The sequence below is a fragment of the Chiloscyllium plagiosum genome, chromosome 7 (genome assembly GCF_004010195.1).
Source record: "Chiloscyllium plagiosum isolate BGI_BamShark_2017 chromosome 7, ASM401019v2, whole genome shotgun sequence".
Classification (NCBI taxonomy): Eukaryota; Metazoa; Chordata; class Chondrichthyes; order Orectolobiformes; family Hemiscylliidae; genus Chiloscyllium; species Chiloscyllium plagiosum.
Window position 1 is genome coordinate 21,671,789 of NC_057716.1, and position 23,444 is coordinate 21,695,232.

Sequence of the window (23,444 nt, forward strand, 5' to 3'; positions counted from 1 at the left end):
TTTTGTCTCTTTGCGATATGCCTGCAATATACTGTGATTCCTAAAGGACACAATTATATCAATGTATAAAATGGGAGCAGCGCTAGGCCTTCGGCCCCTTGAGCCTGCTGTGCCATTCGATAAGATCATGGCTGATCTATGTGTGTTTCGTACTTTGATCATTATCCCTTGATTAACAAAAGTTGATCTTTCTGACTTTTAAAATATTCACTGATTTCCCCCTCTGCCTTCCGAGGTATGGAGTTGCAAAGTCTCAACCCTCAATTTCTTCTCATCTCAGTTCCAAATGGATGACCCTTATATAAGCATGTCCGAGTCTGGACTGATAACTGAGAAAACATCCTTTCCATGTGCACCTTGTCAACACCATTCTGAATCTTATGTACTTCAAATCAAGTCACTCTTCAGTATTCTAAGCTCCAGTGGAAATATGCCCAGTCTATCCAATCTTTGATCTTTGGGCGGCACGGTGGCACAGTGGTTAGCACTGCTGCCTCACAGCGCCAGAGACCCGGGTTCAATTCCCGACTCAGGCGACGGACTGTGTGGAGTTTGCACATTCTCCCCGTGTCTGCGTGGGTTTCCTCCAGGTGCTCCGGTTTCCTCCCACAGTCCAAAAGATGTGCAGGTCAGGTGAATTGGCCATGCTAAATTGCCTGTAGTGTTAGGTAAGAAGGGGTAAATGTAGGGGTATGGGTGGGTTGCGCTTCGGCGGGTTGGTGTGGACATGTTGGGCCGAAGGGCCTGTTTCCACACTGTAAGTAATCTAATCTAATCTAAGAAAGTGCACTAATTCTAAGTATCAATCTGGTAAGCCTCTTCTCTAAATATATATTACATTGAAAGAAAATCTCTGCTCCAGTGGTTCATTCGAATGTCCAGTAAGACATTATAAAAGGTAAGACTTCAGGTAAGGATTGGTCCTCTCAAGGCAAAAGCACATCTGGTAGGATAAGCACAGCAGAATTATAAGGACAGCACTGTATACAAGTTCTCCTCTAAGTTGCACGTCATTCTGATTTGAAACAAGATCGCTATTCTTCCTAGTCGATGGACCAAAATCCTGTAACTCCCTAACGGTGGCATGGGGCAAGGGCAACAATAGTTCAAAGAAACTGCTCACCACCACTTTCTCCAGGACAATCAGAAATAAGAAGTGAACATCAGCGGCATACTTCTCCCACAAATTAATTTGAACAAAAATTCCGGAATTGTGATCAACTTGCATTGTGTCACCAGTGGCAATGTTTTGTGATCAGCAAGATTCAATTTTTAACACACAAAGTAAAATAGTCGTGTTCGCTGAGACCTTAGTGTTCTTGGGCTTTTTAGTGGTCCTGATATGCAAAAGGACTCGAGTATGCAGAAGGTACACTGCAGCTGTACAAATTCTTGGTTCGAACCTACTTGGAGTTCTGCGTGGACGTGGGTACTGCACCTAAGGAAGCATATATTAGCCTAGTAAGAGATTACAAGGTAGGTTTACAAGAATGATATCTGGTCCTCAGGCTTTAAATTGTGAGACAGTTGTACTAATTAGGGCTATTTTCTATAGAAGATTAAGGGGTGCTGTGATGAAAGTCTTCAAAATATTCTAAAAGATAGTGCACTAAGATCAACTCTTCCTACTGGTTGGGGAATTCGAGAACCTGCAAGCATTGTCTGAGAAATAGAACCAGACTGTTGAGGAGAGATGTTTGGAAACACTTCTATACCAAAAGATTGCAGAGTTTGGCACATTCACTCTCACAAAGGGCATTTGATGCTAGATTAGTTGTTAGTTTAACATTTGAGATTTTTTTGTTTGGTAAAGGCATTAATCGATGTGGTGAAAGGCAGATATACGGAGTTTGGCCATAGGTACAGTCTCATTGAATGGTGAAACAGACTGGAGGGGTTCAGTAGCTCCTATGGGCGTACTTGAGGTTTTTGATGGAATTGATTGCTGTAGAGAGATGACAAGGGAATAGAGTTGAGGCAAAAGGCAATTTGAATGGTACAGCAGGCTTGAGAGGCTGATGGTCTCTTGCTGCTCGTATTGTTTGTTTTTAATGTCAAAATGAATTTTATCACTAAGTAAATTCCACACATCAAAATGGTTAGAAGGGAAGTAACTTGCATAAATAAAAACTAATTTTGTGCTTAGTTATGGGTTTTCTGTTTCATGCTTTAACTTTGAATTCTCATAGAAACAGGTGTTTTATTTGCCAGTAATAGATGGGTTTTGAAGAATAACAATTAGAGTCTCATCGAGGAACACCTTGGGGATGTATCAGTCCTTGTTGGCGAGTTTTGACACTTTGCTGCCTTTCTCAGTCTTTGGCACTTCAGTCTACACCCCTTTGCAGCATGATGTTAGAAAAAGTCAGTGATTGTCAAAGATCTTGACTCCGCCAAGCAGCTTCATGTTGCAATAGTTGATAAGGACCTGAATGTTGTTTTTGACAAGACTGTGTCAGAAAAAGGGATCCTGTGGTAAACTCTCATTGCTCTCTCTCCTGAAGCTCCTCAGAATTCATCTCACACTTCGGTTTGTTTAGCACACTCATAATGCTAATGTCTCTTCACCGCTTTGCTCCTTCAACTGGGATCAATTGTGCTTTGCTCCTATTGCTCATTTACTTATGTTCTTGAAATAATGTTATTCAATAGTGGCCAATCTCTCGCACTACCTTCCCTTCAGGAGTAATTCAGCAAATGAAAATACGAGAGATGCTATGAGTCCTACCTTTCATTAGTGCACTGCACAGTGGCAAGAGAACTTTTTTGTGACTCACTACTAAGAAACTGAGTATTGTTTTTTTAGGGTGGATGTTAACTTTGGTTGCTGCATTATGAGAGTTGTTTCACTGATGTAATAATAAGTTTGACAAAATATTCTGAAATCATTTGTAGAAGTGAACGGTTAGTATGGGTGTGGTTTCTTAATTTTATTAGAGTGAACAAGGAATTGAACACCAACGTTGTTGTTGGAAATCTCATCCGAGATTAGTGTCATACAATTGGTAGTGATTTTGATCAGCTTCCTGTTTCTTGAGATTGTTGTCTGAACATCCAGTTCAAATTTAAACACCTGTGGGATTTATTCAGATGACTGTTCAAATCTTGTTTCAGTTTGATTTTGTTTAGAAATCTCTAATTAAAAATCAGTTTGACTAAAGGAAGCAGTCACAGTCAAATAAGCAGTGGAGCTTCCATACATGGTGAGGAAAAGAAACCATTAAAAATATTACTTGCTTAGTTTCGTGCAGCAGTTAGAATCCATCATCTCCTGATTCTGACTTTGAAGCTGAGCAACACCTCATCTGACAGAATTTTTGATTGTACAACAAATGTTTGTTTGTTCCTTTAATTGAACTTGAGTACCTTTGTTTTCCTTCAGTTTGAAACTGCAGTTTTGTTCTTTAGCTTCTAAAAAGCCAGTGATCTATGTTTGTGTATTCAAAATATTTTGTTGCATGCTCAGTCATGAAAATGATTTATAAATTAGCATCAATATTAGGAAGTATGAAATTAAAACCCTTGAATTTTGGTTTCTGTCTCAATAATAGTGAAGGCTGATTGGAATTTGAAAAGAATGTTCTTTTCATGTATGTAGTAATAATAAAAATTAGATTATGTCTGTACTGGTAATACAATAATCAAATGTATGTCTGAAAGTGATCTTTGTATTTTTGATTTTATCCATTGAGGTTGCGATGAAAACCAGCAAATGCATTGAATCCTTGTGCACATTGTGATTCATTGTAAAATTATTTTCCCCTGGGGAGCTTCACTGATGCACTACTTGACACAATCCAACACTATAGATTTGTTTAGCTGTGTTTTTCAAAGCATAACTTTTTGTTACTTTCAGAAGGTAATTGTTAAACAGTTAATCACTGAAGGATGTTGAGAAATGTGTAAACTCCAAATAGTTACGTTACTAAATCTCAGATTTATTGCAAAGCGTTTGTCAGATATGACAGATTTTGATTGGGCTGAAAAATACATTTTTGAAGTTTTGTTAATTATGCAATAGGCAAGGACGTGAGTCTAGACTACCTTTGTTGATATGTTCATTACCTTGACACATTGCAGTTGCACTCTAATTGATAGGTAACATATTAAAATGTGATCTTTTACTAATCATTTAATAGACACTAACTGATTTAAAATGTTTCTTCTGTTTTGTTTGAAAAGACTCTTTATTCACATACTTGACTAAAACTGTAAAACTGTTTCTGACAGTGATGCTAATGGCATAATGATCTGAGTCAGTTTTATGATGTATATACCTTCTGACATTACTCTTAATCACTGTGGCATTTGCAAAATTCACTCTTCCTGACTAAAAGAAATGAATGCGCAGTAACTTGCATTTATTTAGCGTCAACTTTCTATGATGTTTAAGATTATTGCCAGGCACAATGGCAACTTGCCATAGTAAGAACTCAGAAAAAATCCTTTTGGTATAAGTGCTACCAGGTGTGTAAAGACAATTTTAAAAAAATGTTTGGCAGGAGCACAAAGCAACAGTTAAATATTTGGGTTTCTGTTGAAAATTATAACAATTTTGGCTTTGCTCTCTTGACGTAATGCCATCAGAACTCTTCCATTTGGTTGCCCAGCACCCTATTCATTACCAGCCATCTGTTGCAGTTGTTTATTAATTGTTAAGTGAAGTATCAAAGCACTTTGCTTCCATGTTTCTCCAGATTTGTAATTGTGTATCTAAATCTCTATGACCAAAGTACTTTTACTGGGGAATTGTGCGTAATTCATTTCACGTGAGGAAGAACAACTTAGGATTTATACACCAGCTTTCTGGTCCTCAGGATGCTGAAAAGCATAATTGCCAACTAACTTTAAAGCACAGTTGTTATGTTGGCAAACCCAAAATGTTGCACACAGAAAATGAGGTAATGATCAGTTATTTTGTTGGCAGTGGCTGAGGAATAAATGTTGGTTATAGCTAGAGAAGAACATCTTTTTGACTAGTGCCATGAGAGCTTTTTTGGCAGTCGACACGAGCAAAAAGAGCCTCCGCTGAAAGTCTGATACGAAAACTGGTATCTTCGACAGTGCAGTACTCTTAAAATATTGGCATATAATGTCAATTAAGTTTGTGATCAGACCCTGAAATGGGGCATGTGTATATTCAGATTTGTGCTGCTATTCTGACTTAAAGCAAACCATTCTCAAAAGTTTGAACTTGAAACTTTGCTTTCTTCGTTACAACTAACGTCATGAAATTTTTTACAAATTACTTTTGTTGTTGGAAAGTAATGAACAAATGCTGAGCTAACTTGGTGCTTCCAGAAAATGTTAGTTTAATTGCAGCAAGGAGTGAATTGGATTATGTAATGATTGCAACTGAAGTTAATGTCTATTCTAATAGTTTGAACATACGCAGTTAGATACATTTCCAAAATTAATGTGGAGAAGTGCCTTAAAAGATTTAAATTGTACTCCATGCATTGTGCATATACGTTAGGGCAAACGAAGAAGTACTGAAATTACTCACTGCAAGTTAACAAAAGCATCTTAAAGATCTGTCATGTTTTCAAGTCGTCTTCAAGAATATGTTCTTTTTGGGCAAGAGTTCTTAATCATCCACATCGCGTTTGCCAAACAAGAGTAATGTGTCCATAAAGATTCACTTTGATAGAGATTGGAATTCTTTTGTTTTGGTTATGTAAAATGATGGCTACCAATAAGTGCAACAGTTCCAAGAATGTCTACTTTTCTTAGGAAATTGTCTGACCAGTCTTGATTTCTTATTTACTGTTTGCGACGTCTGAAAATCAATTGCACACTGTCTGTGCAAGCACCTTTTGTGATGTTAATATAACCCAAAATGTGATCACTTGATTGGTAGAAAGTTAAAATAACTAATATTTTGATTTCTGTTGCCCTTGTCCAGAAGGGTTTGATCCTCAAGTATTTTGATTTTTGACTTGAAAAGAAAGTAATTGGACTCCAGACATAGGTCACCACTTCTCTGTTTTAAGCTGGGCTCTATTGAATTATTATCTGCAACTCATTTTTAGATTTAATTGGAAATTGCTGAAGAGAACTAAGATTTTAGGATTTGTTTGTGAAGTATTTTACTCTTGCGTACTTAATGTGGTTTTCTTCTTCAGTCTAATTTATGTTTCTTGGAAGTAAATTTTGACCATCACACAATCCAGGTGAAACTGATGGAATGAATTTCTTTGAAATTAATATGGTATGTTTCAGGCTGCGAAGGTGCAGCTGTGACAGTGTTTTGGGTGGCGGTGGGGAGTGTAGTGGGTTGATTGTAATGACTACTGTTATGAACACTGTCGGTTGTTAAGTCTCACATATTGAGTAAATAGAGTTGTGACTATGTGGTTTAAAATTTGTCAGCTTTGTCCGTATGTGATGGAAACCTATTAGCAATACCAGTCAGTCATATTGTTGTGGTGTCTCGGAAATTTCCTTTGTGCTTTGGATGGAAGTTTCATGAAGAGTTATTATTTACTGAGAGTATTGATGATTTATTCTAATTTTGTGTGTGTGTGTGTGTGTGTGTGTGTGTGTGTGTGTCCCCAAAGCCATGTATGTCATCACAAATGCAGAAGATTGTTACAAAATGATGGCATCACTGAATGAGTTTGTGAAGCTGCTCGAGAAGCTCTCTGAAAATAAATAATGTTGGCTCCTTGGTTTGCAATATGCACCACATTTATTGTCTCAGCTGATTTATTCCCATGCCTTTTGTCATGTTTAGTTGAAAACTATTTTCCGCGATAGCAAAAAATGGATAGAGAAGCAAGTAGTCTGGTAAACCTTTTGTGGTGAACTGTGCACCTGTGGTTATACAACGTAACTGTGAACAAAATAATCCAGGCTTTTTCAAGAGCTCAAATAAGATGTGTCTATCAAGACTGAGACACGTTTTGGTAACGAATATGTGGAACGGATTATGGAACATTTGGTACCACTACCTTGAGTTAATATTTATCAGGAATCTACTATGTCTGCTCGGTTGATTCATGGTTGCAAAGAACATCTAGCATACAAGCTAGCATACAAGCCATAAACCAAGTGCGACAGATGTTTCTTCGGAGTTGCTGTGATGCAATATTGTTCAGTGCAGAAGTTTGTTTTTGTAAGAAAGTACAATATTTGTTCTAACAGTTTGTTGAAGGAGGCAGTCTCAGGAATGTTCTGTGGTTGTTTCAGAAAATGCTCAAAAGTTCATAGGAGGTGAGGAGCAGAAGTGGGCTAGGCAAGCCTGTTTTGCTATTCAGTGTGATCATGAGCTGATCTGCCCAAGGTTTCAACTTCTCTTTCATGTCAGCTCTTCATTGGCCTCAACCACTAATATTTGACGACAAAACCTGTCTAAATCCTTTTTACATAATTTTAGTGACGTAGGCTCCACAGCTCTTGGGTATACAAAAATCTGGTCTGCAGTTCATTTCTGATTAATATTGAAAATTCATTGTCCTTGGTTTCACATCTAATACCCCTGATACCCTTTATCAAAGTGCATTCTAAATTAATTGATTTAATTTTGTGTGGATTTGGGACCTTGCAGCAAAGAAGCATATTGCGTATGTTCCAGCATGCTAGATTGTGATATAACATGAGTTTAATCTGATATTCTTCATAACCATGCTGGATGCTGAAGAACACTCTGGATACCAGTCAAAAATGAGTAACCACATTGCTAAGTGTGGAGTCATCAATGGTGTGCAGAGTTAGGCTTCTGTGACTCAGTACTATGAAGAAAGGGGACAGTGACAGAGGAAAGGGTTAATTTCTGGACAGCTGTGCCCCCTGCAAGTGCCAGTTGATTTAATTATGAAGTAGCTAGGCAGAAGGTTGGAAGAACACAGCAAGACAGGCATCATTCGGTGGTTGTCTGTGCACAATGTTGCAAACAGTGATTTTTGATTTTCAGCTGCTGATGCTCATTCCAAGAGGACCAAATCAAGTTGACTTTGCAAAAGTGAACTGAGTATAGACCCATGAAAACAGTTAACATCTTCATCAAATGTCCCTTTTTAGTGCAGAGTCTAAACAATTATTTTTGGTACTCCTTGAAGGAACAATTTGTGCTTTGGGTAATTTAGAATTAATGTACTGTCCTTGGATTTCCAAAGGACTTGTGATATGGTGTCCCACTAAGTGTTATTTTCAAAACTAGGAGCTCATGCTGCAAGGGGTAACACATAAGTATAGATTATGACAGACAGAAAACAGAGTCTGCATAAATGGTTTTTTTGATTGGATAGATGTGACTAGTTTCTTTTAACTTCTCCTTGGGATGTGGATGTCATTGACTGGGTCAGCATTTATTGCCTATCCCTTGAGAAGGTGGTAGTGAACTGCCTTCTTGAACCACTGCAGACCATTTGCTGTGGATAGGTCCCCAGTGCCATTTGGGAAGGAGTTCCTGGAATTTGACCCAGCCACACTGAAGGAACAATGAAATGGTTTGAAGTCAGGATGGTTATAGTTAAAGTTATAGTGTTCCCATCTAACTACCACCTTCTGTAAGGAACCGTGGAGAATTTCTTCACTGCATCTTATAGATTGTATACATTGTTGCTACTGAGTGACAGTAGTGGAAGAAATCAATGTTTGTAGATATGGTGCCAGTCAAGTGTGCTGCATTGTGCTAGATAGTGTCAAGCATCCTCGATGTTGTTGGAACTGTGCTTATCCAGGCAAGTAGGGAGTATTCATACTCCTGACCTTTGCCTTGTAGTTGGTGGACAGGCTTGGTTGGTCAGGAGTTAAGTTACTTGCAGGATTCCCAGCCTTTAACCTTTCTTTGTAGCCACAGTAGAGTCATAGGAATGGACAGCATGGAAACAGACTCTTTGGTCCAACTCATTCAGGACTAGATATCCTGAACTAATCTCGTCCCATTTGTCAGCACTTGGCCCATATCCCTCTCAACCCTTCTTATTCATTTACCTTTCAAATGCTGTAATTGTACCAGCCTTTGGAAGCTCATTCCATGCATGCACCACTCTCTGTGTGAAAAGGTTGTCCATCAGGTCCCTTTTATATCTTTCCCCTCTCATCCTAAACCTATGTCCTCAGTTCTGGAGCCCACCCCATGGAAAATACCTGTCTATTCACCCTATCCATGCCCCTTAGGATTTTATAAACCTCTAAGCTCACCCCTCAACCTTCAATGCTCCAGGGCAAACAACCCCAGCTTATTCAGCCTCTCCCTATAGTTCAAATCCTCCAACCCTGGCAACATCCTTGTAAATCTTTTCTGAACCCTTACACGTTTCACAACATCTTTCTGATAGGAAGGAGACCAGAATTGCACGCAATATTCCAACAGTGGCCTAACCAATGTCCTGTACAGCTGCAACATGACTTCCCAACTCCTATACCAGTGCTCTGATCAATAAAGGAAAGCATGCTAAATGCCTTCCTCACTATCCTATCTGCCTGCGACTGCACTTTGAAGGAACTGTGAAACCTGCACTCCAAGGTCTCTTTGTTCAGCGACACTCCCCATTACCTTAGGTTAAGTATATAAGTCCTGCCCTGATTTGCCTTTCCAAAATGCAGCACCTCGCACTTATCTAAATTAAACTCCATCTGGCACTATTTGGCCCATTGGCCCATCTGATCAAGATTCTGTTGTAATCTGAGGTAACCTTCTTCGCTGTCCACTACACCTCCAATTTTGGTGTCATTTGCAAGGTTACTAACTATGCCTCCTATGTAACCTCAGAATGGTGATGATGGGGATTCATTCATGGTGATGCCAATGAATATTGAAGGGTGATAGCTAGATTCTTTCTTGGTGGAGTTGGACATTGCCTGGCATTCATGCAGCACAAATGTTATTTGCCACTTGCTAGCCCAACCCTGGACATTTTCCAGATCTTGTCACATTTGGACACTAACTGCTTCAGTATCTGAGGAGTTGCAAATGATGCTAAGTATTGTGCAGTCATTTGTGAACGTCACCACTTGTTATTTAATGATAGACTGAGATGGCACCATGGTTAGCACTGTTGCCTCACAGTACCAGGGAACCAGGTTAGATTCTAATATCTGGTGACGGTCTGTCTGGATTAAGCACATTCTCCCTGTGTCCTCCGGTACTCTGATTTCCTCCCACAATCCAAAGATGTATATATTAAGTGGATTGGCTGTGCTAAATTGCCCCATAGTGTCCAGAAATGTGTGGGCTAGGTGGATTAACCAAAGTAAATGAGGGGTTGCAGGGATCGAAGGGTGGTGAGTTCAGATGGAATGCTTTTCAGAGGGTTGGTGCAGACTCAATAGGCTGAATGCCCTTTGTTCGCAATCTAGCTATTCTGTGACAGTTGCAACTTCTTCTCCAACTTCTCTAAGATGCAGAGGGATCCAAGGTTCTAATGCATCAGTCACAAAAAGTTAGTTAAGGTGGCTAATGGAATGCTATCCTTTTATTTTGAGAGGAATTGACTATAAGGATATTCTGCTTCAGTTTATAGGATTCTTCACCGAAGGCTGGAGTTACATCCTGAGAATTGAGTGAAATGACTTGATATAAAAACTGCAGAAATTAATTTAATTCATAAAGTTACAAACATGATGCCTGCACCATCCAAACTGAAATCAAGCACCATCTTTACTTTAAATGACCTTGTTCCTGAGCTGGTAAATAAAATAACTTAAACAGCATAGTTTTTTTTATCTGCTTTTAAATATAATATTCTACTTTCAGCACATTCTGAATTATTCTTGACAGGGTAGAAGTGAAAAGGATGGTTCCTTTCTTGGTGCATACAGAACTTGGGATTGATACATAAAAATTAGGGGTTTCCTTTTTGAGATAGAGGTTAGGAGAAATGTCTTTCTTCAGTACTGAGATTATCACTGTCTCTGTCTCTGCATTAGTAGGTGCAGGGTTTAAATGTTTGTAAGGCAAATTTTGGTAGGTTGATATCTTTGGCATGAGAGTAAGGGTTAACAAGATTAAATGGGAATGTGGAATTCGAGATGTCAATGGATTATCCATGATCTTACTGAAAAGTAGTTAGACACAAGGGACAGAATGGCATACTTTTGCGCCATTTTCATATGTTCTGTAGAGTTGTTCTCTCAGATGAGTGATTTGACTGGTGGTGGCTTAACCTGACAGTCATGATGTCTCAGACGAGAAGGAAAATCTTCATGATAATCTCAGCTGGTATGGAAGTTGAACCCTTGCTGTTGGAATCACAACTATACCCCTAACAGAGCTTACATGTGGGGCACAGTGTTGTAATGAACAAAGGATTATTCAGAGGCAAAACACTTTGTGAAAACCTATGCAAAACGTTCTGCCCATTGTGAACTCAAGACAGCATTCTCCTGAAAGAGAGCCCTCTTCAGTAGGGACTGGCTTAATTATCTTTTCTGTCTGACTTTACGTAATGTAGCTGTCATTGTTCTATAGAATAGAATATAAAAATTTCTTTGAGTTTATTTGATCTTATTGATGTTTGTATTTGTAATCCATGTTTGAAGACTTCTTTGCTATTTGCAAAGTTACCGTGGATCGGGACCAAATTCTGAACCATTGATGCGTTTGTCTAAACTTGCACTGGAATGTGTGTACTTAGTGAATTTGGTTGGCAGGAATACTGATGTGCTTTGGTTCTCAAGAACGCCGCGCTGTAGTCAGGGTTTATCATTTTACTTCTGTAATTACAGAAAAGAAACAAGATATTGTTAGACCCCCAGTAGCTGGAACAAAAATAATTATGTATCTAAGTTGATGGATATGGAATATTGACCAAATATGCCATTGTTTTCTTTAACATTAAATCTGTGAAATGGGTTTTTAATCAAAAAGACGAGTCACGATCAAGACATTACTGCCACTGAAATCAGTGGTTTTTTTGTGTAGTTTCAAGCTCAAATCTATATTTGGATTGATTTTGCATTATGCTTTTCTTTGAGAAAATATTATTTGTGATTAACATATTGTATCATATGCACAGACTGTATTGTGAAATTTAATTTTAAAAGTCTGAATTGTTTTAGATGGAAGTTTAGAAAACTCCTTCAAATATTGGCACATTTAGATTGTGTTTTCTTTTCCTTTTGGTTGAACTTTTAATTCACTTAGCATTCTTTTACATTTTTTTTCACTTTGTGTTTGGTTTTTTACTTTGTGTAGGCTTGCTTACATGAAAAGCCATTCAAGAAGTGAATCACTGTCCTGCAACATTAGTTGAAACTTTGCAGCAATCTGTCACTGATATTTTTGTTCAATTGTCACATCTCTGTACAGGAACCTACATTGTTGCATAAAACTGAGACCAACTTGTTGATAGTGTTCCTAGCTGAGGGAAGTATTCCTTAACTGTGACAATACTGGTTCTTCTTAGAAGGTTACTATGCCCTTTAAATTTTCTTTCGGAGAAGGGGTAATTGGCCAGGCTCCAACTCGGCTGTATTTGAAAGTTTTATTGGGGGCCCTTTGTTTATCTCAAACAGAGTGCTTGAGGCCAAAAGCTTTCATGTCTTTTTTTAAAAACTGGTATAATTAAAGGGAAGTAGCCAGCTAGCTGTGTAGCTAGCCTTTGTTTAGATTCAGTTGCAGCAGTGGATGTGTGAAACAAGCTGCTGACTCCTCTCTCTTTCTCTAACTTCAAGCCTGTCAGCTCTAGTTTGTTTCATTTTTATTTTGTGCTGAGGGATGTGTTTACTGGGACTGTATTTTTGGAACAGCATCATTAAATCGGGTTTGGTTAAGATAAGTTATCCGGTATTGTGTTTTCAGTTCTTTGTGTTTCATAGAGTCATAGAGATGTACAGCATGTAAACAGACCCTTTTGTCAACCCGTCCATGCCGGCCAGTTTTCCCAACCCAATCCCGTCCCCCCTGACAGCACCTGGCCCATATCCCTCCAAACCCTTCCTATTCATATACACATCCAAATGCCTCTTAAATATTGCAATTGTACCAAACTCCACCACATCCTCTGGCAACTCATTACATACACGTTCCACCGTCTGCGTGAGAAAGTTGCCCCTTAGGTCTCTCTTATATCTTTCCCCTCTCACCCTAAACCTACGCCCTCTAGTTCTGGATTCCCCGGCCCCAGGGAAAAACTTTGTCTATTTATCCTATCTATGCCCCTCATAATTTTGTAAACCTCTATAAGGTCACCCCTTAGCCTCCTTCGCTCCAGGGAAAACAGCCCCAGCCTGTTCAGCCTCTCCCTGTAGCTCAATCCCTCCAACCCTGGCAACATGCTTGTAAATCTTTTCTGAACCTTTTCAAGTTTCACAACATCTTTCTGATAGGAAGGAGACCAGAATTGCAATATTCCAACAGTGGCATAACCAAGGTTCTGTACAGCTGCAACCTGACCTCCCAACTCCTGTACTCAATACTCTGACCAATAAAGGAAAGCATACCAAACGCCTTCTTCACTATCCTATCTACCTGCGACTCCATTTTCAAGGAGCTATGAACCTGCACTCCAAGGTCTCTTTGTTCAGCAACACTCCCTTGGACCTTACCATTGTGTATAAGTCCTGCTAAGATTTGCTTTCCCTAAAATGCAGCACCTCGCATTTATGTAAATTAAACTCCATCTGCCACCTCTCAGCCCATTGGCCCATCTGGTCCAGATCCTGTTGTAATCTGAGGTAACCCTCTTCACTGTCCACTACACCTCCAATTTTGGTGTCATCTGCAAACTTACTAACTGTACCTCTTATGCTCACATCCAAGTCATTTATGTAAATGACAAAAGGTAGAAGGCCCAGCACTAATACTTGTGGCACTCCACTGGTCACAGGCTTCCAGTCTGATAAACAACCCTCCACCACCACCCTCTGTCTTCTCCCTTTGAGCCAGTTCTGTATCCAAATGGTGAGTTCTCCCTGTATTTCATGAGATGTAACCTTGCTAATCAGTCTCCCGTGGGGAACCTTGTCGAACGCCTTACTGAAGTCCATATGGATCACATCTACTGCTCTGCCCTCATTAATCTTCTTTGTTACTTCAAAAAGCTCAATCAAGTTTCATGCCATAATTTTGTAAATAAATTTGGTTTGCTTATAACCTGGCAGTCTAACCAGCTAATTTACTCCAAGAATATCCACGATACACTTAGCTAAAACAAATAGCAAAGTTATTGTCTGGGCTACCTGCTCAAAAATGTTTTGAGGGGTCTGACCTAGTCCATAACATTACCAAGGTAGGTTTGTTTCTTTATCTTGAAGGTGAAAGGAATGAACAAAAACATGACATTCTGAAAGTAAAAATTTGTTATGACAGTTTGATGCAAAGCGGGATATTAAATGGTGGAGCAGGTTCAAGTGGCCTACTCCTGATTCATAATATCTAATAAAACATGGTGTTCTTCAAACCGCTTGTTTATAAGTTGGACTTTTCAATTGTCTTCTGCTTTTTGCTTAAGAGAAGCCATTCTGTTCTCTTGCATCCTGTTCTTACAATTGTGACATGGAGAATATACTTGTGTACTACTGTACCAGTTTACACCAATAGTGCAAATTTGTTGATTAAATCACCAAAATGGATAGTTGCCTTTCTTTAGCACTACTATCGAGAATACAAGAAAATGTTACCAGGCTTCTTTAATGAACTCAAAATAATGTGTTGACCAAAATTGCCATCTTATTCTTCAAACAATTGGCAAACACTGCATAACGTCTCAGCTATAATCTGGAATTGGCAGTGTATCCTCTGATTCCCAACACAGACATACCCATACATCACCAAGATATGATGTTCACTGCAGAGACAATATAAAGGTATAAGGGAAAAAGGCACTCATGTGTGTCAAGGGTCTGAACACCAAGGATATAATCAAGTGAGTGCAGGAGGTTGAGAGGTGACCTGATAGAGGTCTAAATCATGAGCGGCATAGATAAGGTGAATAGCATGGGTCTTTTCCCTAGGGTGTGGGAGTTCAAAATTAGGGGGCATTTTTCAGGTGAGAAGAGAAAATTTAAAAAGGACATGGGTGCAACTGTTTTAGAGAGTGCTTCTTGTGTGGAACGAACTGCCAGAGGAAACTGCGAATGCAAGTACAGTTACAGCATTCAAAAGGTATTTGTATAAGTACATGAATAGGAAGAGTTTGGCGAGATGTTTAGGGACTAGTTTAGTTTGGGAACATGGTCGGCGTGAACTAGTTGGATCGAAGGGTCTGTTTCCATGCCGTATGATTCTATAATTGACTTGTCACAGTCCTCCATATTTCCTGCTGGCAAAATCAAATTGCTGACGGTCGTAGATTGATGGGTGAGCTTGAGTCACGCTTGAAACTCTGGGTCTGTGTGTTCGGAAAGTGGCCATGGTTCAACTTTTCAGGATTTACTGTATAGTCAGATAACCTGACATTTGGAAAATTTACCAAGTTCCCAGAGAATTTTATTGATAAGAGAGACACTTGCAGATTCTTCTTTGGTTTGTAAAACAGAAAACTAAAGTCCAGAAAGGGTTTCTGGGCAGCCAATTAGCATAGGGTCCGCATGGTATTTTCAAAGCCAGGTTTTTCCAATGGTGACGAATCATGAACCTGATCATTTATCGCCTTGGAATGTTTGATTTTTTTTCCAAGACTACTTGCTTTTCTTTTAGCTGCAGTACACATTAAACTCCAAGCAATCACATGGTCAACTCTTTTCAATGCAGAACACATCTAAACAGTTTCATAACTTAGTTTTGTTCATATAGCATTTACTTAGAAATATGTAACAATATTTATATTTAAGGTACAATTTTGTTTCTTCACAATATTATCAATACTTATGAAACAATTTGTATTTTCATTTAGAACTAACTTTGGAAACACATTGGTCTGAGAGATTTTCTGAGCTGTTTAGGTTCTCCTCCATCACAGATCGACAAAGCACTAGAGCTGTTCATCCTGCTGTGCTTATTAGCATCACAAATCTTAAGTCCTGACTGGCCAATGAAAGTACAGACTGCTTTTCATTGGAAGGTGCCATGGGTTTAGCGGCTAAACTAGCTTTTCTGTTAGGGGAAAATGATAAACTCTCTACACTAGAAAAATAACATTTTATCACATTTTTTTCTTTGGCAGAGGTTTAATAAAACAGTATCCCTTCTGAATTATGCAGATATAGCACATAAACCTTTAAAGTGGTTGCTGATCTCTTGTGTCTCCAGATCACTCTGATTAGACAAGTGGATCTCCTCTTCTTGGGAAGAGAAAGTTATTCATTTTCCTTTAAGCTTGTAGACGGGTCTATCCGCTCAAGGATAGATTACCTGTTTGTGTCCCGAACGCTCTCGGTCAGATCCATCGACGTCAAGCTGGTGTTCTTCTCTGACCGCTGCCTCCTGCTGGCCGACTGTCAACTACAGGACGAGCAGTGGGCTGGTAAGGGAACGTGGAAGCTGAACACAAAGCTGTTGACCCGGGAAACATTGAGGAGCTCAAGAGGGACTACGCAGGTTGGAGAACCGTGAAGCCCCTCTTTGAGTCCCCAGCGGACTGGTAGGAAACAGTAAAAGGGAACATCAAGAGGTTCTTCATCCTCAAAGGAGGCGAGAGAGAGGCGGGGACAACTGTCCCAGCTCCAGGAAAGTATGCAGAACCTGCTACTGCTGCAGACGATGGGGGTGGATGTCATGGAGGACTTCAAGGAGGTGAAGGGCCAGCAAGCCTCGCTCTTTGCCTCGGAGGCCTCCAAGATAATCTTCCGGTCCAGGGTCCGCTCGGTGGAGCAGGACGAGACGTGCTCACGTTTCTTCTTCCAGAAGGTGCACAAAGAGAGCTCTGTGCTCAGCAGCCTGAAGGAAGAAGATGGCTCGATAACGTCATCTCAGGCTGACGTCATGAGGATCAGTAAATCCTTCTATACCGACAGCACGGCCTCCCAGTCGTTCCTGTCCTCTATCACGGAGGTGTTAGACGACAGAGCACGGGAGAGGCTGGACCAGTCGCTATCTCTGGACGAGCTGACCAAGGCCCTTGAATCCTTCGAAAAGAATAAAACTCCCGGAAGCGACGGCTTACCGGTCGAGCTCTATTCCGCTCTGTGGGACTTGATTGGCCAGGACCTGCTGGAGGTGTATGTCAGTATGCTTCGGGCAGGTACCATGAGTGAATCCACGAGGAAAGGCATCATCACCCTCATCTACAAGTGGAAGGGGGAGAGGGAGGAACTCAAAAATTGGAGACCAATCTCACTGTTGAATGCCCGGGTAGGGTCTGCTCTGGGGTTGGTGATTCACCCTGACCAAACCTGTGCTGTGCTGGGCAGGAAGATCGCTGAGAGTCTCGCACTCCTCAGGGATACGATCGCCTATGTGCAGGACAGAGGGTTGGACACCCTGATCAGCCTGGACCAGGAGAAAGCCTTTGACAGGATATCACACAAGTATATGAGAGATGTTCTCTCCAAAATGGGTTTTGGGGAGGGAATCTGCAATTGGATCAGACTGCCCTGCACCAACATTCAGTGCAGTCTCAATCAATGGGTGGGAATCAGATAGCTTCCCAGTCAGATCTGGAGTCAGGCAGAGCTGCCCTCTCTCTACTGCCTTGTTTGTGTGCTGCATAGAGCCATTTGCCGAGTCCATCAGGAAGGATGCGAGCCCGAGAGGGGTGACTATTCCTGGCAGTGGGGGCCTGCAGGTTAAGGCCTCCCTGTACATGGATAACGTTGCCGTTTTCTGCTCGGATCCGCTGTCCGTGCGCAGACTCATGTGCATCTGTGACCAGTTCGAACGGACCTCGGGGGCCAAGGTAAACCGAGGCAAGAGCGAGGCCATGCTCTTCGGGAACTGGGCCGACCAATCCTCGATCCCCTTCACTGTCAGGACCGACCACCTGAAAGTGCTGGGTATTTGGTTCGGGGGTGCTGGGGCATGCGCCAAATCTTGGGAGGAGCGTATCAGCAAAGTGAGGCAGAAACTGGGCAGATGAAAGCTACGGTTGCTCTCCATCGCAGGAAAAAACCTGGTCATCAGGCGTGAGGCACTGTCATTGCTACTATACGTGGCACAGGTCTGGCCTATTCCCAGAACCTGTGCCGTTGCAGTCACCCGGGCCATCTTCCAGTTTATATGGAGGTCAAAGATGGACCGGGTCCGAAGGGACTCACTGTACAAAGATCTGGGCAACGGGGGAAAAAATACACCCAATGCCACCTTTGTGTGTGGCTGCATCAAGCTGTGCATGGATCCCCGGTATGCAAACACCAAGTGTCACTATGTCCTGAGGTTCTACCTGTCCCTGGTGTTGCGAAGGATGGGCCTGGCCTTGCTGCTGCGGAATGCTCCGAGAAGTTGGACCGTTCCGTATCACCTGTCCTTCGTGGAGAAGTTTATGAAGAAAAACACCTTTGACCACAAGTCCATCAGGAAGTGGTCAGCACGTAGTGTCCTTGAGACCCTTCGGGAAAAGGAGAGGGCGGATCCTATCGAGCGGTTCCCTGAGCAGACTGTCAAAGCCATTTGGCAGAATGCCTCATCGCCAGAACTTTCCATCAAGCACCAAGATATGGCTTGGCTGGTGGTGAGAAGGGCTCTGCCTGTGAGATCCTTTATGCATGCCGCGACTCTCAGCCGCACCGCACGCTGCCCTCGAAGCGGCTGCGGGGGGGAGGAGACTGTCACACACCTCCTTCTGGAATGTGCCGACGCAGAAGAAGTCTGGAGAGGAATGCAGAGGTGTTTGTCAAGGTTCGTCCCGAGCAGCGCAGTGACGCGGGACTCCGTGCTCTATGGCCGCACACCGAGACGAACATCAACTGTGCCTGGAGGATCATCAACTCGGTGAAGGACGCTCTCTGGGCGGTCCAAAACCTGTTGATCTTCCAGCTGAAGGAGTTGACCCCGACTGAGTGTTGCAGACTGGGTCCAGGACTACGTGTTGAGGGAGGCACTGAAACTTGGGGCAGCTGCCGCCAAGGCGCGGTGGGGAAAGACCACCATGTAACATCTGCCTGCCTAAAGAAGAACAAGGGGCCCGCGCAGTCATTGGGCTCTGCTGACGCCTCAGCTGAGAATGTAATCGTACAGACCTGTAAATAGGAATGATTCCTCTGTTTTCGGTATGCAAACAAGTGGAATGTTTACATATGTATGGCATGTCCAACTGTACAGACCATTAAAGTATTTTATGAATAAAGTATATTTTTGAAATAAAAAAAAAATTTCCTTTCAGCTTTGAGAACTTGAAGGGATCATCACTAAACGGTGGGACCAATTGATGTCGTCTTCCTGGTAAGTCTTCATCCTCCTGGTCATCTCCTTTACTTGCCAGTTGAGCTGAAATTCCTTTGTTGTATTCAACACTTTACCCGTTGACTTTCCTGCATTAAGCACTGGTAGGCCTTCAGGAGTACTGCTGAGTTATTGTTAGCCTATAAGGCAGGATTGAATAGCAGGTTTAGCTGGTACAGCACTTGTCTTTGCTTCTGGCAATGCAGTGTTACGTGTCTTGTGACATCATTGGACTTTCAGGCCATTTGTTGCCTTTTTAAACAATTGGTTCAACCCAGAAATCTAGAGGAAATTATCATTGGAAATCAGTGAAAATTTCGTTCTTTCAAGGTAGTTTGATGAGACTTGCTTTGTAATCCACATTTATTTATTAACTGAATCCCTTTGGCATAGGATGCAAAGGGTTTCCATTATTTATGTATGCAGTCCTTATGTATGCAGTGTTGTAATGACGACTGAAATAATTTTAAAACTGATTATGCAGAGTGTAAGCTGATTACATCAGCTTGCTTTGGAGTTTGTTGAAGAAGTCCATGTTTCAAATCCACTGTCTTCAAAGAGAATGCGTATGTCAAAATATTCACTTTAATACAGAACTGGCTCAAAGGTAGAAGTCAGAGGGTGGTGGTGGAGGGTTGTTTATCAGACTGGAGGCTTGTGACCAGTAGAATGCCATAAGGATCGGTGCTGGGTCCTCTACCTTTTGTCATTTACATAAATGATTTGGATGCGAGCATAAGAGGTACAGTTAGTAAGTTTGCAGATGACACCAAAATTGGAGGTGTAGTGGACAGCGAAGAGGGTTACCTCAGATTACGACAGGATCTTGACCAGATGGGCCAGTGGGCTGAGAAGTGGCAGATGGAGTTTAATTCAGATAAATGCGAGGTGTTGCATTTTGGGAAAGCAAATCTTAGCAGGATTTATACACTTAATGGTAAGGTCCTAGAGAGTATTGCTGAACAAAGAGACCTTGGAGTGCAGGTTCATAGCTCCTTGAAAGTGGAGTCGCAGGTAGATAGGATAGTGAAGAAGGTGTTTGGTATGCTTTCCTTTATTGGTCAGAGTATTGAGTACAGGAGTTGGGAGGTCATATTGCAGCTGTACAGGACATCAGTTAGGCCACTTTTGGATTATTGCGTGCATTCTGGTCTCCTTCCTATCGGAAAGGTGTTGTGAAACTTGAAAGGGTTCAGAAAAGATTTACAAGGATGTTGTCAGTGTTGGAGGATTTGAGTTATAGGGAGAGGCTGTACAGGGTTGGGGCTGTTTTCCTGGAGCGTTGGAGGCTGAGGGGTGACCTTATAGAGGTTTACAAAATTATGAGGGGCATGGATAGGGTAAGTAGACAAAGTCTTTTCTCTTTGGTGGGGGAGTCCACAACTAGAGGGCATAGGTTTAGGGTGAGAGGGGAAAGATATAACAGAGACCTCAGGGGCAACCTTTTCATGCAGAGTGTGGTATGTGTATGGAATGAGCTGCCAGAGGATGTGGTGGAGGCTGGTACAATTGCAACATTTAAGAGGCATTTGGATGGGTATATGAATAGGAAGGGTTTGGAGGGATATGGGCTGGGTGCTGGCAAGTGGGACGAGATTGGATTTGGATATCTGTTGGCATGGACGGGTTGGACCGAACGGTCTGTTTCCATGCTATACATCTCTATGACTCTGACTCTACTTGCTATTGAGTGGAATGCCTGAATTGAATGCCTTCTTTCATAATATAATTCTGCAATTGGTATTTTATGGGACATTGTTTTTGTGCTGTTCGTTGTATATTCAGACAAGTAACTTGGGCAGTGCTGGGTGGAATGTGGTACTTTTTGTTTTGAAGCAATGTAATGTTGGCTCCAAACTTGTTAGGATTGTGTGGCTTTATGCGCACACATGATTCGTGCAAAGTTAAAATCTGTCATTTTGGTAATGGTTGTGTCCCGGTTTTGAAAGTAGTTATTGCAGTTATGAAAAAATCCTTGGTTTTGAAGTTACAGTCAAGCTAAAATCAGTGAGATCAGGTTTTTTGAAACATCTTGAGATTATGTTGAGAATTATTTGTTTGCAACTCCTTAGCCAATATTTTGCCAACACTGCAATCATATTTACGGAACTCTGCAGCACAGAAATAGGCCTTTCAGCCCATCAGTGACCACCGAACTATTCTAATTCAATTTACCAGCACTTATCCCATAGCCAGTATGCCTTGGCATTGCAAGTGCATATCTAAAAACTACATTATTATAAGAGTTTCTGCCTGTTCCAATTTCAGAGGCAATATGTTTCAGATGCACACCCTTGGAGTGAAAATATTTTTCCTCAGATTCCTTCTCAGTGTCTTGCCCCGTATCTTAAAATTTGCCTCCTCCCCTGGTTTCTGATCCCACCACCAAGGGGAAGAGTTCCTTTCTGTCTATCCTACTCTACACTCCTCATAATTGTATACATTTAAATCATGCCTCCCAGTTCTGTTTTACTAATGAATTCAGTTAAGTTGCTGTGTTTTCTATTGACATAACATGATGGAAAAGAAAATTGCATATTGAAATTTGCTGATGACAGTGGGATGGGTGACATTTAAAGCAGTTAAAGTAGACAGGTAACACTACAAAGAAATATTGGTGAGGTATGTGAATGAGCAAAACTGGCAAATGGTTTTTAACAATAGGCAAATGTAAGTTCATCAGCACTGGATGTTAAAAGAATGGAACAGATATTTTCTAAAGGGTGATCATCCTGAAACATTGAGTGGCCAAAAAGCCGTGTGAATCCAGGTGCATAGATCATTCATAAATTATGAGCCGACACAGAAAATCACCAGGAAGGCTTATGAAATGCTCTCTTTTGTATGTGTGGGCATTTAGATTTCCTAAGAACCTTAGGGACAGGAGTAGGCCATTCAGGCTATTGAGCTTGCTCCACCATTTAATATGATCATGGCTGATTAAACACGTCAATGCCTTTTGTCCACACTATCTCCAAACTTTTTCCATCGTTGATCGTCAAAGAATGGATACCCTCCATTTTAAATCTCTCTAAGACTGAGCTTCCACTGCCCTGCTGGGTAGAGAATTCCGAAGACTTGCTACTCTGAAATACAAAAAAGACATGTTTCAAATATACAAAGCCCTGGTTAGACCATTGCTAGTGTTAGCATGAGCAGTTGTGCATATCACACTTTAGGAAGGATGCTTCACCTCACATTTATCGAAATTACACTCCATCTGCCACTCCTCGATCCATTGGCCCATCTGATTAAGTTCCCATTGTACTCTGAGATAATTTTCGTCACTATCCACTAAATGACCTATTTTGGTATCATGTGCAAGCAGACTAACCATGCTCTCTATATTCACACACAAAGGGCATCTGAAAATAATTATGTAAAATCAAGTGGTTGTTTAAAAGTTAACATAAGCAACAATTGATTTCTTTTGTGTGATTTCAGCATGATTTTGACTTGGTCCTGTGATCTCAGACTCTTGGCATTTGCTATAGAGAAATGAGTCACTTTGCTCTTTGACTCCTTGCAATTGATTCATAGTTTAGTTCATGTATGAAATGGCAGTTCACATGCTTTATTTTTGTAGCAACTAAATTGTAAAGAGCAAATGTGTTGTTTTCTGTTAACCTATTAAATGAAGACAATCTCCTCTTCCACTGAGTTAATGGGTCATGTCAAGTTAAGAGGTTGAGCATGCCTGATCTAAATATATGCATCACTCTGTGTCTGGTTATTTTGAAGTCACCTTTGATCATTTAACTTTTAAGTGGCCTTCCCAGATTGTTATTCAAAACCCTAATTTTGTTTGTAGCCCAACAGATATTTAAATAACTGCTTCCCTCATAAGTCATCACATTTAGCGTGAAATAGTTTGTTTTGCTCTTCACTGAGCCTCATTCCAGGTTGCACATCTTTTACAAAACAAATTTGAAAGGAGATTTCAGTTATCTATAAGAATAATAGGCTGGTTATGGTAGGGGATTTTAACTTTCCGAACATAGACTGGGACTGCAATAGTGTTAAGGGTTTAGATGGAGAGGAATTTGTTAAGTGTGTACAAGAAAATTTTCTGAGTCAGTATGTGGATGTACCTACTAGAGAACGTGCAAAACGTGAACTACTCTTGAGAAATAAGGTTGGGCCGTTGACTGAAGTGTCAGTGGGGGAGCACTTTGGGGCCAGCGATCATAATTCTATTCATTTTAAAATAGTGATGGAAAAGGATAGACCAGATCTAACA

General features: G+C 41.0%; 1 protein-coding gene and 1 pseudogene across 5 annotated transcripts in view; one reads left to right on the forward strand and one right to left on the reverse strand.

Moving 5' to 3' along the window:
* The window catches only part of LOC122551398 (double-stranded RNA-specific editase 1-like), a 322,482-nt gene that overhangs the window by 49,153 nt on the left and 249,885 nt on the right, over positions 1-23,444 (forward strand). The gene's annotated exons all lie outside the window — the stretch shown is intronic.
* On the reverse strand, positions 2,201-2,549 carry LOC122551399 (annotated as a pseudogene).